Below are 18,648 nucleotides of genomic sequence, written 5' to 3'. Positions count from 1 at the left end.
CAAACAAGAGATCACACCATTCCCACTGGCTCTCCAGGAAAGGTCCCAGAGAACCCAAAAGAATGCACTGTGCCCCATCTGTGTGAAATGGATTCACTACCTAGGACTCAGCAGTCTATTCCAGTGGCTCATGATTAGAGGCAGAAAGGCAAAGAGAGGATGACTGAATCTAGAAGTTTTCTTTGAACAGCAAAAAGTGGGACATAGCTGCTACTACATTTTTCAAGTTATACCTAGTTGTATTGCAGAGTCCACAGGCAGTGGACAGCAGTTTAGTTTCACACCAAGCGACTACTGATTTAAGGTGTGTAAAGAAACATTCAGGAAGTCAGGCAGAACATGTGAATAGAAAAAGACTCAAAATGTGTGTTTCAACTTAAACAAGAAGTTAATGTATTCTTCATGAGACAAACCACAAGTTTTGACAAAATATCTTTCTCAGGCTGCCTTTCAAGGCAACAGTCACTCTGGTTACATGAAATTGCTCCTAAGTGAACACCCAGATGTATGTTTATCATTTTAATTTAAAACCAGACTTCCTTGAAAATGAAAAGATAGTTTTACAGTTAGCTATTTTTTCTGACCAAACATCAGTAGTAAGGTTTTAAATAAGTTTTATAGGAAAAAAAAAGATAACAATTTGCTCAAAAAATTTTGATTGCAATGCTTTTACTTTTGGAAGGTACATTTGAATTTTCTGCAAACTATCATTTTTATAAAGGCTTTACGAAACTTAATTGAAACGTTCTAGGGAAGGTGATTAGCTGGCAGAGCAACTGTGTTAGGCATCCACAAAATGCAAAGACTACAGACAACAACCTGTCAGATAACTATCATGATCCAATGCAATTCTGGTCAGGACTTTGCTGGAGAGCAGACATCTGAAATGTCCAGCCAAAAGGCACATTATTCTGCTTTAGAGGTGCTGCAGTGGAAACTTTAAACTTTAGTTTCTGTTTACAGCAAGGACTGCACAGAAACTGTTGGCATACCTGTGAGTTACTCTCCAGAGCATGGATCTCAGATGCAGAGGGCTGCTCAGAGAGAGGGAATCTTCTCTTATTGCAGACAACCAGAACTAAAATCTTGAAGTACTTTTTGCTCTGCAGCCCACTTTTCTGGGCTAAGTACCAAGTTTTGTCCCTTCACATTCAAGAAATACTCTGAAATTACTTTCAATAATAGAGAAAATAATGATTCTTTTAAAGATCCCTTGATATTTCTTTAATGACTAGATTGTTCTCCATTGCTGCAGTGATGTCGTAACTAGATTTGTACTTAGCAAGCCAGTCCAAACTTCTTAAAAATTCTGAATTCTTTTATATTCTACTGATGCCTCCACAATGTTTTAATACAAAGCATGTATTTTCCAGTCATATTTATTAAAAGAAATCCATCTGTGGATCTGAAATCATGCAAAGGAGGTTCTTTTGGAGGGTAATTTTTTTGGTTAAATTTATAAGTCAAGCCCATAGAAAGGAATAAATCTAGTGCTATATTAGGATGAGAAATGAATGGGACACCTGAATTATTTCATATTTTTGTTATGTTGAACTTGACAGGGCTCATGGCTGCTATACTAGAAAAGTAGATCTCACCTGTTCCACAGGTTATTCAGAGAGCAAACATATTTTTATTTATTTATGTTCATTATAATGAGGCCATCTTCTTTTAAATGTTTCTTGTACCTTGTTTAAAATTTTCAGAACAAAATGCTGAGAAGACATGTCAAATGGAACAGAGTTTTCTGTGGATTCTACAGATGGAGAGAGATTAATGAAAAGTCTGCTATATGTCTTCATACATCACATTGTTATGATGTCTTTCAGCAACAGTACCAAAGAGGCTAATTTCATTCCATTTCCAATGCATTCAAAGGCCCAGTTAAATATATTTGGTCTAATGAAAGTGTAATGTGTGCAAGGAATATTCTCTGGAGTATGGCCTGCAGGCAATTACCAAAGGAAAATCTTGCCATACCCAGCTTGCCTCAGGGATGATGATTCTTACATATATGCTGAGAAAACATTGTATCCAAGATACTGAAACATGGATTGAGATCATTCCATGTTATTTTTACAAAGCTAATTTTTAATGTTAAAACAAGATTTTAAAACAAAAGAATTCTCTTTGTGTTGAGTTTCCTAAAAGGAATACAAATTCTGAATAGCAGTATACGTGGGTGGGACATCCAGGATTAATTGAAAGCTGTATGAAACTAATGACACCCATGTGACTAATCTTCAGTAAAGGCAATGAACACTGTAAAATAATTCAGCAAACCTGTAGAGATGCCGGGTGCCCCTTTATAGAATGTACAGATTATAATCCTTGGCACTAGAGTTAAAGGAGTGGTTATTTCATTCCTATGTATTTTATCCTGCTGGGAGACAAATAGAAAATTACAGCACGCAAGAATAATAAATCTATTGGTGAAAATAAATCTGATGTTTTAAAGCAGTTATAGTTCATTATTGGTTTGAACAAAAGTCTGAACATCCTACATCTAGCAGAGTTCTGCCTAGTAACACCAATTGTGAAACTTTACCCCTATGGCTTCCAGGCTATTCTCATTTATGTTTCTATAATAAACTGCAACCACCTCAAGGTAGAGACTCCAGTGCACATCCTCAGGAGATGACAATCACAGACAATCATAGCTGGGTATTAATCCTTCCTCTGTGTACTTTGTTCCTCTGTTCTTATGCACCTACCAAGTGACTGAACTTTAGCAAGAGCCAACACTTCACAACATCAGCTAGTAAAATTGTCAGACTTCTTTCAAAGTTATTGCAGCTATAAAGATTTCCTGGAGTGGCACATATTTTTAAAATCTTTTGAGTGAGATCTAAACATGTCTGATGGAACAGTTCAGTACAAGACAGCACTCCCAAGCAAAGCACAGTGCTGGGAGGGTGTATGTACTTACTTGGTACAGCTTCAGCTCCCCTCCTTGTTATGCCTCGGGTTCTTCAGAGCACATGTCTTAGTAATAACAGGAGAATCTAGTGTGACAAGTATCACTTTATAAATTTAATTGTGTCACTCCCTCAACAGAAGCACAGTATCCAACTGAGTATACAGGATCTGTGTGGTAGATTCAGTACTGTAATACTAAATTCAGTGGTGATCTTTAGACTGAAAGAGAAACCTATGTCTACACATTTCTTCTCTTTTTCTGAAGGTCCATTTCCCATATGAATGTTACCATGTGATGTAATTATTTAACATGTAATTATATCTTTTGGTTTTTACACATTTTTAATTGATATTTAGGTATGCTTCAGAGCAATATTGTGAATTAAAACAATTTATTGTAATTGGTATGACTTCTACTTAAAATTTGGTATCTTTTAAGCTTGTACTGATGGGAAACAAAACTTAGAAAAATCTGAAACCACTGGAAATCATGCAAAATAAGAAGAATGGAGAACTGTTGAATTGGTTGAGATTGAATGAAGCTTTACTCACCCCTTGGACTAAACATTTTTTTCCTGTTTTTTCATCTGTACTTATTTCTGGGACACCAGAAGATGAAAACATCAGAAACCTCTTTTCATTACAACATGAGCTGTTTTTCATTTCCTTACGAAAGCATAACCTGGAAAGAGCAGCTCACTGCCTAAAGCAATATTTTGAGTCAAAGAAATTAATTCAGAGAAAAAAAACTGTTTCTCATGATAAATGCAGCCACTAAGGACACAAATCTTTGATACAAGCACCTGAAAATCTGTTTAAGTGCAATGGGACAGTCACTCCCTGGTGGTGAAGCAGAGGTAGCACACTCAGCAGGCATTGAGTATTCCTTTGCTGGACCCACTTGACACACTTGTATCGAGGAGGGGTTTAATCACAGTGTATATGACTCCTGGAAGTATCTCTTGGGATTACAGTGTCTGATTTTTCCACCAACGATTTTTAAAATTTGCCTTCTGATTTTGAGTTCCTTGTTTATACCCATTTCTTTTCATTATTCTTCATTTTGCAAAATTGAAGCTGAAGTGAATAACTAAAGATAACAAATGTCTTCACCTCAATATTTTTGTGAGCCATCTGCTAAAGGTATAGGCTAGAATTTTGGGATGATGTTTTATTCCAATCAAATTTCAAGCCCTGTTCCTGGTTCTGTTTTGTTTCTTTGAAAATGTGCGTCCAAGTGGAAGTCATAAACAAAGAACATTCTCATTGGTTACCACAAAATTATCACAAGTATATGTCCTGTTCTAATTGCAAGGGAAACAGTCGTGATCTCAGGTTTTTCATGTGGTAACTGTCGGCAAATGGAAATGTTTAATGTTAACCATAGTATATTTATTTCAAGTCACTTGCTTAAGTATAATGTGTTCTGTGCAGACAGGTTTTGAAGTGAAGTTCCAGGTACAAGCTGTTGTAGTATGTAATTTAAATGTATTTTCAGTAAATACTATTTTTCCTTGCCAACAGATGCAATGTTTATCGTTCCTGTGTAAAAATCCTACTTTTTCTTTGATTTTTTAATTACTTGGCTAATGCTGCAAAAACTAACACACAAGGAAGAGACATTTTCTACGTTTAAATAGCATATAGGAGTTAAGTTCCTCAGAAAAATCCAGATCTTCCCTGAATTAATGCTCTTGCTTTTTAAAACATGTGATATAACATTTTGCTAAAATAATTAATTGTTCAGGGGGTTGAGGGCTCTGGGATATATTATTCTTTTGAATATGCCAATTATTCACTTGTAAAAGGGAGAGTTACACTCATCTTAATAAGTTCAGGTCTTTGAAAAATTTGAGCAATTACTGCATGATGTAATCCGTATCTAAACTATAATCTGCATGTTATATTGGAAGGAAAAATTCAATTTACTTACTATTTTGAAAAAAAAGCACACTAAAAACGCTAACAACAATTCATTATAGATACACATTAAAATATCTGGCAGATATAGCAAATGGACTGTCAATTACTTGAATGCAGAGTACCTATAAAATTTTTGTTGCATATTCATCCAAGTCATTCTGTGGAAATAGAGATGCACAACATGGAGCTGATTACTGCCATTCACTAAGAAACAATTTTAAGATGGTCAAAACACTTAAAATCTCCACCAACTTTCTGGTAAGACTCCCCTTGACTTCAGTGGGATGAAAATTTCTCCCTACCTCTATATATAATCTAAAAGTAGTGTCTTGACAACTGCTCCAAAATAAAACCAGCAAGCTAAAAGCTGCAGCCCCAAACCATGGGCAGAATGAGGCATGAAGAATATTGTGTGTTTTACAAATAAACCTGGAGGAGAAGTTTATGAACACAGTTTTTCTAGATTCACTTTTAGGCAATGTATTGAGGTCAAGACCAATTTATTTTCAAAAACTAGCCACCAGATCTTTGTTCCCACTGATAAAGATATTCACACTTATCTCTGTATAAGGGCAAACCTGCTTGTAGATTCTTTTCCTGATGTGGTCTGCTGGAATATCGGTTTATATTTATTTAGAGGAAAGAGTGCTTGATGCTGAATCATGCAAAATTTTCCTTAAAAACATAATGTCCAATGGAAGTCTTTCACCTATATCCCCATGTATCTCCATTAGAGCTCTCAACTTCTTCTCACCATTTCATGCAGACCCAGGGAGTAGAGTGAAATGTTGCTGATACAGACACAACTGACCTCCATAGGTGCAAAGCAGCTGCTGTGAAAAGCTGAACTTTACTTTCCATTAGCTTCTCAGGAGGAAGTGGGGGATATGCAAAGCATTCATTGCACACTGAGGATGATCCCTAACTTCTCTTTAACCTTTCATTTTCATAACAGTCTTTCAGCAGAGATGAAAACAAGCTGAGAGACAGAGTCTAATAATCACATAAAGTTACACGGAATTTCCTCTTGGACAATCAGAAGGTTATATTATCCAGGGACCTAGCTGTATTTATGGAATATAGGCAACCTATATCTCCTTTCCTTCAGGCTTTAAAAACAAACAGTCTTACATAAAAATACACAACTGCCACACTGTGCCTCGCACCACTTTAAGACACCTTACCTTGCAGTGTCTGCAGCCAAAGACGTTAGTGATGAGGAAGGGGGCCTTCTGTTTCCCCTAATGCACCCTCTCAGGCACTGTCATCTACAGAGCACAGAAGAATTCTGTAAGTATGAAGTGTTGAGTGCTGGATTGTGAGACTTTTGGCAATATAAAGTGGTTGACTCTATATTATTTCACAGATTTATTTCATAGAAAATTACAAACTACATAAAGCTTTTCATTAATAACTCATACTCTTTTTAAAGATAAGTGGAAAGTATCTGAATTAATTCTGGTACAAGTCAGAAATTACCAGTCAAGACATGAAATATACAATTTCTGTGGAAAAAAAAATATGAGGATTCTATAAGTCTTCCTTTTCTGGAGGTGAAATGTCTCTAAGGGACTGTTTACTCCATTTTTTTTCAGGAGTCAGGAGGTTAAGAGATCATACCAGGACAATTTTGCTACCATCTGTGAGTGGGAAACTAAAATAGGCCTAACTTTATGAATATGCAATCCAAACAGTCTGAGTTTTAAATGTCAGAAATAAATAATGGACAACTAGAAACCAAGCTAAAGTTGATTATTATTCCAAAATCATATTTGATTACTCACTTCATGAGAATTACAAACTGTTCTTTGGCAATATAAAAATGGCTACTACTAAAGTGCATCTATGAGTTATTTAAATCATGACAGTAAACAGTTTGGAAAAACCCCCACTATGACTCCAGGTTTCAAAGAGTGCAATATAAGGGTGGTTTTAAAGTTACATATTCATCATTTCATCTGAGTCCTCTTCTGGAGGAAGTTCCTACTATTAAACATAATAAATGCTTCCAATAATAATAAGAAAAATATCTGTGTCCATTAGGAAATAGGTGATAATTACCTTGCAGTTTAATGGGCTGCTAAACAGTTGAAATATACAATGCTAATATTTTGTCCCCAAAATAGATGCCTACCTACAATGGTTAAAGTCTATTTACAGTTCTTAGAATAATTCCAATGCATTCAATGGTGCAGCATTTCACAATGCCTTGGGTGCAACGTCTAAAGCTACCAGTAAAACTGCAGCAATGAACTTGGGCTTTTTTCTTTCTTGATGTTTACAGAAAACAATGTCCTCATAGTTCAGGGACACAAATGAAAACCAAAGACTAAATTCAGGCTGCAGTTTTAGCACCACCCTGACCACTATGTGGTTTTTTCAAAACCTTTAACTCACAGGAGGCCACATTATCCTGGGTAAGATTTAGTGTCCGAGAGGTAAGCAAGAATTTCTGACATTCATTGAAAACTATGCTGACTTTTCCAAAACCAAACACCACCACTTGGTATTCTTAAGCCAAAATAGTAAACCTGAAATATCATGACAGACCTGGGAATGATGAATAATGTGCCTTCAACTCCTATGGCAATGGGGAAGCCGCATCTACATTACCTACTCCTTCCAGTAACAGGGTGGGAAGGTGCAGCAGCTGGACTGTTTTACTGGTTTTCCTAGGAGCATTCTCTCACTACAATTACACTGTATTTTCTCCTGCTGGCCACCTCCAACTGACTTTCTATCAAGCCATGAATCATGGAGTTTTAATCCAGGTTTGAAACAGAACTTGCAAGGAATTTGAATCGGTATAGCTTTACTGTTTCCCCCTTTCTATACAGGTATATGCCTTTTTCTGTATGCAAAACTTACTTATTTTTTCTAAGTATTTTAACTGAGGGAGCCCACAGGAAGATACATTCCATGTCCTGAACTGTTTACAGTAAACCTGTATGTAAGTTGCAATGAGTCCACATGCAACGAATCATAAAGGAAAGAAGTGAGGTGGAGCATAAGAATATACTCAAAGTATAAAACATCTCTTCACTGCTCACAATGGTCCTTGGCTTCTCTTAAGATCCTAATAATCTCTTAAGATCCTAATAATTCTCTTAAGATCCTAATAATCACATAGCATTTCCATAGCATTCTGCCCACTTTGGCCGCTCTCTGTTCCCCACCCTCTTTTTTCTATGATTTTGTGCAAAACAAAGTTATTAGTTTGATTCATATTTTGACCATAGATTAACTAAATGTTATTGCTTGACAGAAAGAGTAAATAAAAAGGAAACAAATTGTTTTTGTTTTATCCTCCATTATTGTTTTATCCTTCTTCACAAAGACATTCCAAAACACTATTTAGGGGCAGTATCTTAAAGACAATAAGAGATTAAATTGGTGGAGTCACAGTGCCACTATAACATTCTTTGCGCTTGCATACAGTGTCAAATGTAACAGGGACAGTGTCTGATATCTTGAAAAACAGCCACTGTGATAAGGAAGACAAGTAAATTCAGCAATATACACTACTTTGCCATTTCTTGATATTTCTACACTTGCAGTCTTTAAATCCTGGAGCTGAATATTCACCTGTAAAAGAGGTTTTTTTGTTCTCTGTCTGTAAAAACAAATAAAATGCACTGAAAACATATAGCTAATCTATTCAGTATGTTTTGAAAGTATTCTTGTTTTAGTTCCTGAGTCACGGTTAGAGAGGTGTCCTTTCAGCCTAAACTTTCCCCTCCAACCAGATGTGCAAACATGCCTCTTAGAAAAGAAAATTGCTGGAATGGAAAGGGAGAAGTTTAAAACCCATCAGTTTTCAGTATCTCATCACTTCCCCTGCAATGTCATACATTTGGGGATGTATTTGTGTATAGAGTCTGTGTATTTAGTAAACCTCCATCCTCCCACTTTACTGAAATTCCCTTTTAACCAATGTCTCCAGAACAAATCACTTCCTAAGTTGTTTATAATTTGTCCAAACTTCTTTGCAGTTCCTGCAATAACTTAAGAATTTATGGTGATTTTTGAGCACATGCACAATACTTTCATATTAATACACAGTTAGACTTTTTTTTCCCCAACTTTTTTCAGGGAAAGAGGCAACTTAGGATCTTACTTTTTGAGCTGCATGAACAATGTTGAGCAATATATTCTTTTTTTCTATTATGTTTTTAATATAAATATCTCAGAATTATTTAGTGCTTTTTTTATCCACAAAACCAAAGTGAAATGGAAGACTAAAATAGTCACTGCCCACAGTCAATGTTTCTGATTTATAATAAACTTAATAATTTTGCTTCATCTGAGCCTTAAGTGCATTTTACCCTGCAAAATAATCCATTACCTGTAACATGAATATATAGAATGAGGATAATAAGAAAACATGCTGCATCTCCATTTTGTAACAAATCAAGCCTGTTTGTAATATGGGAATGGACTCCGAACTCATTTAGGTGCTTCAATTCTCTTTTTTTTCCAGTATTGCCTTGAAGTTGTTATAATAAATATAGAAATTAAATAAATGCTGTATAAAGGAAGACTTTGGTATTAAAACAAACAGAATAAGGATTAGAAGTCTTATTCCAAGCTCTGAAATCAGTGGGAATTTGGCCACCAGAATGGAAGCTCCTATCCTCTAGGAAGGATAGTTTCAGTGATGACAGAATAAGGCTATTTTATAGATTTCAAGTAACTAATTTTCAAAGTCAATATATTTTAAATATAATCTAAATGTCTTCTGTGCATTATAAAAGTCCCTTTTATCAGGGCTCCTTGAAGCTAAACCAATATCATTGAAGCAGAGGCAAACTCTGGAGGAGATTTAGCAAGGGAATTGTGCAGAAACTAAAAGGTAGTTCACTGAAACCTTTAATTCTTTTCCTGTCCTTCTATCTGAGCAACATCAACAATGGACAAGTTCAAAATAGATCTTTTCTGTCTGCAGATCCCACCTCCCCAAGTACTGATGTCAAACAGAGCCTTTAAACTGCACAAGGCCTTCAGATTTGGCCTGCCTTTGACCACTAGTCTCTGATCTCCCCTGAAACAAGAAACAAGGATGCAAATCAGTTCCAGCAAGATATTATTCTTTCTGTATTATTGTCATCTGAAGTGAGAGGAGAGCTTTACTTAGCTCATATATCATTAAAAACTTTTATTATCTCCATGCTATGTTAACTTTCAACTGTGCTATTGAAGGTAGAGGCTCTACATTTCCCTAAGAAATATCAAGCAATAACCCAAAATTCTCAAAATTCATAGGGAAACCTTAAAAATCTAGAAAATCTACTACATAAATCACAAACCCAGGACATGGAGATGCAGTAAAATCCAAGTGTTGCAAATTTATTGCAAGGCTGATAAAGGACTGTTCACAGATGCCATTTCTGTGCTGTACCTTCCCCTGATTTCAGTGAGACTATCTCATGAGAGCAAGCAGATTTCACAGGATTCTCTAATTAGTGATTTATGCAATTACTATAATTTATAACTTTATATAATCATTATAAGTTCCAACATTTTTAATCTTCCAAAAGCATCACTTTTATCAGCTGTAGCAGAATTACTGAAGCAAACCAGATGTGCATATATAAAGCTTTATAAAACAAGGTTTATATGAAAAAGCAGTTACCTCAGCAGTTTAAACCATCTGTGCAGCACATCAGCCTCAGTTGTATTTTGACAAAAGTCCAAACTATATGTTACCATTAATGTATGATACATAAAATCACCCAAGAGTAAGCAGAGATGTACCAATAATGCAAATGGCAGGATCATTTATTAGCTGGAAACAGGTACATCCTTTCAGCAAGATTGCATTTCCAGGCATGTAAATTGGGCACCATGTTTAGCTGGTGTTTTGAAGTATCTATTCCTATGGCCTCTTTTTTAACTAATCCAGCACTAAAATCCACAGACATTCTCTGCTAGAGGGAAATTATAGAGATAACAGCCCCTTCTGTTGAGGAGCTTCAGGACAGTGTACAGGGAAAACCCCTCACTATTTGAAAGAAACCTCTTAATAAAATAATAATTTTTAATTTATATTTTAAATTATTTTGCATCATTAATTTGTACTTTTGCTACATTCTGTATGTACCTTATTAGAATTTGTAAGATAAAATTATGCATATTTAAAAAAAACCAAAACTGTCATGACTGGTAAAATGACCAAAGTAAATATTTTTCCTATATTAGCTACTTTAACAAGGTCTTCTCCCTACACATCAAGATTAATTTTTATGAATAGAGACTCATGGTGACAGCAACGATTTGGTTACTTGTCTCAAAACAAGGGTACAGGATTTATTTACAGAAATTATCATCTAATTAAACTAATGAATGCATTTCTCTATTTCATCATGGAACACACCTTGTAAAGTTTCTCTGGTGATCAGGCTATCTTTTTTGAAAATGGTTAACATTTTTGCATGCAGAAGATAAATTAGTGTAAATTGCTAGGAGGATTCTAGAAAGAAGCATAATTTCTGTTTTGCTGATCTAAATTTTAATACTCATGCAAATCACCTGTATAGGAATGGCATGACTAGAAGGAAAAATATCACCAACAATCTCAGGGCAAACTTCATTGTCTCCGACTATCTTAATTAAAGATGCAGAACTGAGAGATGCCAGCCTCAAATACTTGAAGCACATAGCCTCACCTTGAATATTGTCTGTAGTTTTGGTCACAACAATATAAGAAAAATATTAAACTATTATGGAGAATCCAAATAAGGGACACAATGATGGTGAAGGTCCTTGAGGAGAAGTTGTGTGAGGAGTGGCTGGGGTCACTTGGCCTGTTCAGCCTGGAGGAGATTGAGGGGAGGCCTCATCACAGTCTACAGCTTCCTCATGAGAAGAGGAGGGGCAGACACTGATCCCTTCACTGTGGCAACCATAGACAGGACCCAAGGGAATGGCCTGAAGTTTTGATGGTGGGGTTTAGGATGGATAGTAGGAAAAGGTTCTTCACTCAGAGGGTTGTTGGGCACTGGAATGGGCTCCACAGGGAAGTGGCCACAGCACCAGCCTGAGAGAGTTCAAGATGTGTTTGGACAATGTTCAGGCCCATGGTGTGACTTGGGCTATCCTGTGAGTTGGACTCAATGGTCCTTATGGGTGTCTTCCATCTGAGCATACTCTGTGATTTATCTTCAGTGATTGGAAGGCAATACTTTTTCCAAAAAAAAAAAGTATTTCCAAAACAGAATCATGAGACTCAATACTCATATAATTTCATAATCAAAACACTAACTCAAACATTTCCTGCAGTATATATTTAGATCATTTCTACTACTACAGACCACTCAAAATACTTGAGAGGTCGGGCACAAGCAGCATTAACTGATTCAGGGCAATTTGATCTGCCTGTGACCACAGCATCACTGACACGCTCCTCACAGCCCCAGCCAAAGGCAGCAGGCAATCCACCTGCACAGTCCTCAACATAATGAACAGAAGGAACCCACAGCTCAAGAATTAATGAAACTAAATACAATATCTGTACAAAATGTCCTTACACAAAGAACAGGCAGATATGGGTCCCTGTTGAAATCAGTGACTCATCTGGATTTCTAATTTGCTGTGAAATATTCTTGAATAATATCACATACTCAGAAAATAAATGATAGATGAGAGCACATGTACTTCTCTGTAAATATGAATCAGGAAATCAGGACATAGTTGAGGATTTTTTTGGCTAGCAAATCCAAGTTGAAAGAGAAGGAAAGACAGTGGTCATGGTTCTTTCCTAGGTTAAATAATAAGTAAATAAATAAATAATTGGCTAGTATTAGGAAAAAGCAATTCTCTGGTTATTGTCATACAGGGGTTGTGTTATTCTCACACATTCCCAAGAATATCAGACTCCATTCATGTTCTGCATTTTTCATGGAGAGGGATGGATGACTTCATAAAATCTCAGCCTTATTTCTTGAGTTCTTCAATTTTCATTGCACTGCACTGCAAAAAGATCACCACAAATGAAATAAAGGACTCAAGTCACTCACCAGTCAAATTTGTCTTACTAGTTGGCAGAATCCATATCCCCAAGCTGAATCTCTGCATGGAGCTGTGGAAGAAACGAGTGCCTCCAGGTGGCATGGGGAAGCCATTGTGCTGGGAAGGGTCACTGCGAGATGACCAGTCCCTCTGCAAAAGGACTGAAGTCCCTGACCCATGTACCCTGAATGTATCCCAGCCCTGACAGAACCAACAGGGCTCCGCAGCAGATGTAGCCACTGGAAGTGCTGTACTGGTGCAAACTTAACTGTTGGGGAAATTCATGCTCCTATGATTCTAAGCAGCAGCTGCTTGATAGTTTTGTAACTAAAAGAGGTACCTTAATGCTAAATTTACACTCATACATGTCCTTGTGAGTCCAGTTCCTGATGGTTAAACTTTCAGCCTTTTGGCCTTCAAATAATTTAGTATATCAGTGGAACTAGCGGAATTCTGCAGCTAGTGAATTATATATTAAATGTAAATTCAATTAAACCAAAGCTCCTTTATACCTAACAAGAAGTAGCTGAGTTCTTGAATAACTGACTGAAGCGGACTCTTAAACTAATAGTTCTCCCAGTCAATGGCACCATGTGTATATTTCATTTCACACAATCTACTTTGGTTTCCAAAAAAAGACAAACAACATGCTAAGAAGTCTCTCAATTAGGTTAGTGATAGAGAAAGCAGCCCCAGTGCATTGCTGTAAGCAGCAATGTGTGAATTTTCTATTCAACACAGCAACAGTGGGCTATTTATTCGACTTATGTGCATAATTAGTAGTAAAATTACAGGGGGTTTTTTTTCTTTTAGCATACAGTAGTTTTTCTTTATGGGTCTGGATTCTGAACAAAAATATTTCCTTTAGACTTTGAGTAATGCTTTCTTCAGGTGAGCTCTGGCAAATGCTGTTAAAAAATATAAATCTGGAAACCCGGGAAGCATAGAAAGCGGAAGGAAATTACTTCAGCTTGGCATGAGGTACAATATTACTTTCTTTAAATAAAATGTATCCTCTGTCCTTAGGAACCCTTACAGGTTAATTTGACATTTCATTATACTCTGTCACTTGGCCTTGGCTTGCCAGAAACACATCAGGCAGCTGATATTACAGTATCTGGAGTTACAAAGGCCTTATGTTTACATACACTGTTTGTGACTTCTTTCTGAATGTGTGGTTGATTGGCACCTTTCTGATTTATTAATAAATGATTTTTTAAAATTTATTAAATAAAAATAGAACATAGTGGCATGTGCACTATTAACAAGACTGTAGGTAAATTTAGAGGATATCATACACTTGTCATCAAAACTGCAATTTTACTGGCTGTATCACCATGTTGGCTAACTTTTTTTGCAGTCAATGATTCTTATCTAAGCAAGCAGAAAAAACAGCAATTTTAGAAAAAAGCTGCATGCAAACTGAAGACCTTGAAAGAGATATATGGTTGATACATGTGACATTCTTAAAAGTGCATTTTGATATAAGATAGGAGCCATATAGGTAAAAAGTCTAAAAGATATTAGCACTGTTAATGCCATTACTATAACTCTACTTAAAACAGAACATACAACTACATGTTGTAGATATTTCAGAGGGGATTCTGAATGGGTATAGATCCTTGTAAAATACTGTTAAATCTCTTTCCTAAATTATCTGAACAAAAGACAAAATGATGTCCAGGAAAGTTCAAGAAATAAAGACAATAAGACTAAATAATTGCTAAGTCCAAAGATAAAAGACAGCTTACATGGAGTAATCTTCATGGTTTTCTCAACTTACTTTAAGGGACCTGTATGTTTTAAAACATAGTTACATGGAAGCACACAGCAATAGTAAAGAAAGAATAGCCTCCCAGAACAGGGACTGTGACCTGGAGCATGCACTGAAATGGTCATTTTAGATAGCGTGACCATGGGGAAAGACAGTCAAGTCTTCTCACGTGTACCTTAGACATCCAAGCAGGGCCTGACAAAATGCAAGATATTCCAGGGATAAGTTGTTAGCAGCTCTCAAGTCAAAGCTGTCCTATTTTTGCATAAATAATCAAATATGCAGCAATAGAAGAATTACTCTAAAGTTTATTAACTAGCACCCGTCTTGACTTTTTCAAGTGGATAACTGAGATGGATTTTCATGCTCTGGTACCTCAGAGCTCATGCACTGTGAAAGGCTATGGACAATTCATCTGACAATAAGTAATCTTAAAAGAATCTATTTTACAGACCTCTCCTTCACTAGCAATACATTAACACATCACGTTGATATTAAGCAAAATGGATCTACTACTCTTTAAGAAGATTCAGATGTTAACTTTAAATTGGGATGGCAACAAATTAATTATTCCCATTTTTCTAATTGAAGTCCCACTCCCTAGTAATATTTCTCATGCTTAAGTTTCCTAAGAAGAAAAAGTAACCTTTCTCAGAACTCCTCACTTGTCTATGCCAGTAACTAATCAGTCAAAAACACTCAGGTGTAAAGTTGATCTGACAAACTCTATTGAGAATATATATGGTGTAATTTTACTGAATCCTCAGTGGAGGACAGAGTGTTGGCTAAACCCAAAGGTTTATCAAAACATGGTGATAAATCCCAGATGCAATCTCAGCTTTTCACTCTTTCTATTTTGTTAAGATCTCGAAAACCACTCATGGGATTTTTGTTGGCTGTTTTCTTTTTACTCTCCATTCCACAAATTCAAAGTAAATTGGTCTGGCTTCTGGTACCTGGCACACTGGCACACTTTCTCTTAACACCTGTAAGCCTGTCTGAAAAACAGAACAACATCTTTGATATGGGGTGTTTATATGGGCAACATTTAGCCACTGCAGTGAATACAGCCCCACCTTCAAAGAAAGTCCTGAGCACTGTTCACCCCATGAAAGCATTAACTGTTTTTCTTGATTTACATGGAAGCAGACAGTTCATCAACTGAGCTGAAGCTGGAGAAGTAAATGTAATGCACATGCAGATGTTTTCCTAGCTACTTGAGGTCAATGTTGCTGCAGCTTTCCCAAGTGTAAGAGTACAAAGACAGCAGTGATAAGGCTTTGCAGAATCTCTCAGCATCTAAAGGTGAACAAGCTGTTGAAAATATTTGTATGAGGGCTACTTAGGTCAAAGAAGTTAAACTTATGTAACCAAATCTAGGTAATTAATATATAGGATGGTACTATGCACTGCACACAGGACTGCACTATCCATGTACTTCACAGAAGCAATAATTAAATATGGCCAAGGGGTAAATGGAGGGCCTGGCACTCACATAATATTCCTTAAGAAATCTACACTTTTAAAAAAATTTTTTAGGTTCCTAAGCTTCAAGTGAAATTATACCTATTTATAAAACTAAGGCACCTCCTCTAGGAGCAGTCTTTCAAACCTTAAACTTGGATAAGGTCAATTTCTCTGGTCAGTGAAAAAAGAGTCCTTCCTGCTCACTTCTTTTTCAGACATTGTTCTTTCCTTGAGTAAAAAGGTTTAAAATAATAGTCTCATGAATATACAAAGATGTGTTCACACTATGAAAAACTATTTCGACCACAAAATTAAAATAGATAAACTTTAATGAGCAATATGGATAATGTTTCATACTCATCAGTTTTTCAATGTCAAAGATATTTTCTGCTGTCTTTCACTCAGAATCCTAATTAAAATTACACCCCAACATATTTTCTCAGCTAGAAAGCTAAATAGTAGCTCCCTATTACAGTTGCTTTTCTTGGCTTGTTATCAAATCCTCACCACAGTCATAACAGCTACAGATTAATCAACCTGCTTTTCCTCAGTTCATTAATTTAGCTGCTTTGCTCATATAATCTGTCTGTGTGGAATCTGAGGGCCTTTTATTCCTATTGCAAAAGATCCTGTAATTTGATCCTTAGTTCAGCATACGTTAAGAGTAGGAGTCTTCACAGACTCTATAAGAGAATGCCTCAATTACCACGTAACTTCTGCTTCTTACACTCTTACAGTCTTTGTGCCACTATGTTTTTCTTTCCTAATGAAAAATATGTCTCATATATTTGGACATTGAAAATACCCACCTTCTTAATTCTTCTCCTTGGCATCTATCTAAACACCTTCCTATCTTTCTGTCTCCTAGATTAGTATTATGTTTATCTTAGATTTTTAAATCGATTTTTCCCACCACTGTAATTTATTTATTGATTTAGAAGAAAATAAAGTGAACAAGAAATAAAGTGAAAAAGGCAATGTGAATGGTATTTGTGTATGCTTATGTATATTTAATATTAATCATGCACTAAAATCAATGATTTTCCTTCTATTTTGAGCCTCATATGCTTTTCTTATTAAATTGGACAGTGAAAGAGAATTTGGCTTGCAAAATTCATCACTTTGCAGAACAATTTCTGTCTATAATACCAGCATTAATGAAACAAAAATCAGAATGTGTAGATGGTTAAAGAAGGAGATAGCAATCTTGAGAAAACAAAGAACAGAGCATGTCTGTGATTTTGGTAGGCAATGTATACCCAAAGGCCTTGTTTTCCCACTGTAGAGAAGCAATTTTTCAAAAGTCAATGTTGATTATTCATTTCCAGTGTAAGGAGAATATGGTGCCCAGGTAAAAAACAATTTAGACTCCAAATTTCTATTCCCAAATTGGCTATTCAGCTGTTGCCTTGTAAGCACATTTCAAATTTTACATTCACTACATTTAGTCAGTGGTCTACTGGTCATAATAGGCTACTGTGCAGCCCTGTGTGAGAAACCAAGCTCAAATGCTGACAAAAGCTCATCCAGTCCTGGATGCTCAACATAAGAATTTTAGATTATCAAATTCCAAGAAAGAAAATTTCATTTTCCAATGTTCATACATTGTAAGTGTGCTATGTTTTTAGCACACTGGAGATTCTTTCATTTCTGGATAACAGCTTATTCAGGGTCTAACTTATGAAGATATATTCCTTGATATGTTTCTGATAGATAGCTGAAATGCCCAGACAAACCAAAACTGAAATTCTTTGTCCATGCCCAGAAGCTTTTTTTTTTTTTTAACATGGGGATTTAGGAAATTACAAGGGTAGTTTTAGAACTATAAAAACAGTGACTAAGTGAAGATCTGGAATACACTTTCTTGAATTTAATTCTTAGTATCTTCTTAAACTGCAATCCCAGTGCCTAAGCATTTGTATTTACTAAAATATACAGTGATTAAATACAACATTAAGAATGCAAGAGTAAAGTACTGCGACGGAAAAAAAAAATCAAAAGTAGGAAGACTTGACCATTCTTAAAGCAGAATTTGGTCAAAATTAGCTGTCAATTAGCTACCCAGTAAGGTCACTGGAATCTAAATATTTTTGAAACTGGAGGGCCTATGCCTAATCTTCTGTGTTTTGGTCTGGCATTTCAATGATTTACAGTGATACTCAATATATTATTGCAAATTAGTAGGACAATCAAATGGAGACACACAGCCCATTTCCTTCTTTTCCTAGCCTATAGTTTTCTACGTGTCACTTGTTTTTGCCCAGAAGAAACCAAAGTATGCCTGGAATTGAAATTCGGAAAAAAATTGTAGATTTGTGGTAGCAATGGCATTGACTACCGGCCATGAAGCTTTTTAATAAAGCTTTTTTTCACCATCTCCATATCAAGTTCAGCAATGAATGCAATTTGATCCCAAAAGAGACTTTTTCAGTAACCATGTAGCCTTTAAAGGACTACATATAATATATTAACTCTATTTTGATGAAAAACAAATCTGCTAGATACTTAACAGACTTCACCCTGAAGTAAAAGCTGGTATATGATATTGTTCTTGGCAA

At 35.9% G+C, this 18,648-nt stretch overlaps 1 long non-coding RNA gene across 1 annotated transcript in view; it reads right to left on the bottom strand.

The window, feature by feature from the left end:
- The window catches only part of LOC139590033 (uncharacterized), a 93,558-nt gene that overhangs the window by 44,765 nt on the left and 30,145 nt on the right, over positions 1-18,648 (bottom strand). The window contains exon 2 of the long non-coding RNA XR_011679208.1: positions 6,027-6,110. This is a non-coding gene — a long non-coding RNA (uncharacterized lncRNA). The remainder of the gene's footprint in view (positions 1-6,026; positions 6,111-18,648) is intronic.

Source organism: Agelaius tricolor, unplaced genomic scaffold (assembly GCF_023055355.1).
Source record: "Agelaius tricolor isolate 1412-34295 unplaced genomic scaffold, bAgeTri1.0.p SCAF_5, whole genome shotgun sequence".
Classification (NCBI taxonomy): domain Eukaryota; kingdom Metazoa; phylum Chordata; class Aves; order Passeriformes; family Icteridae; genus Agelaius; species Agelaius tricolor.
This window is presented reverse-complemented; position numbering and strand designations above follow the sequence as displayed.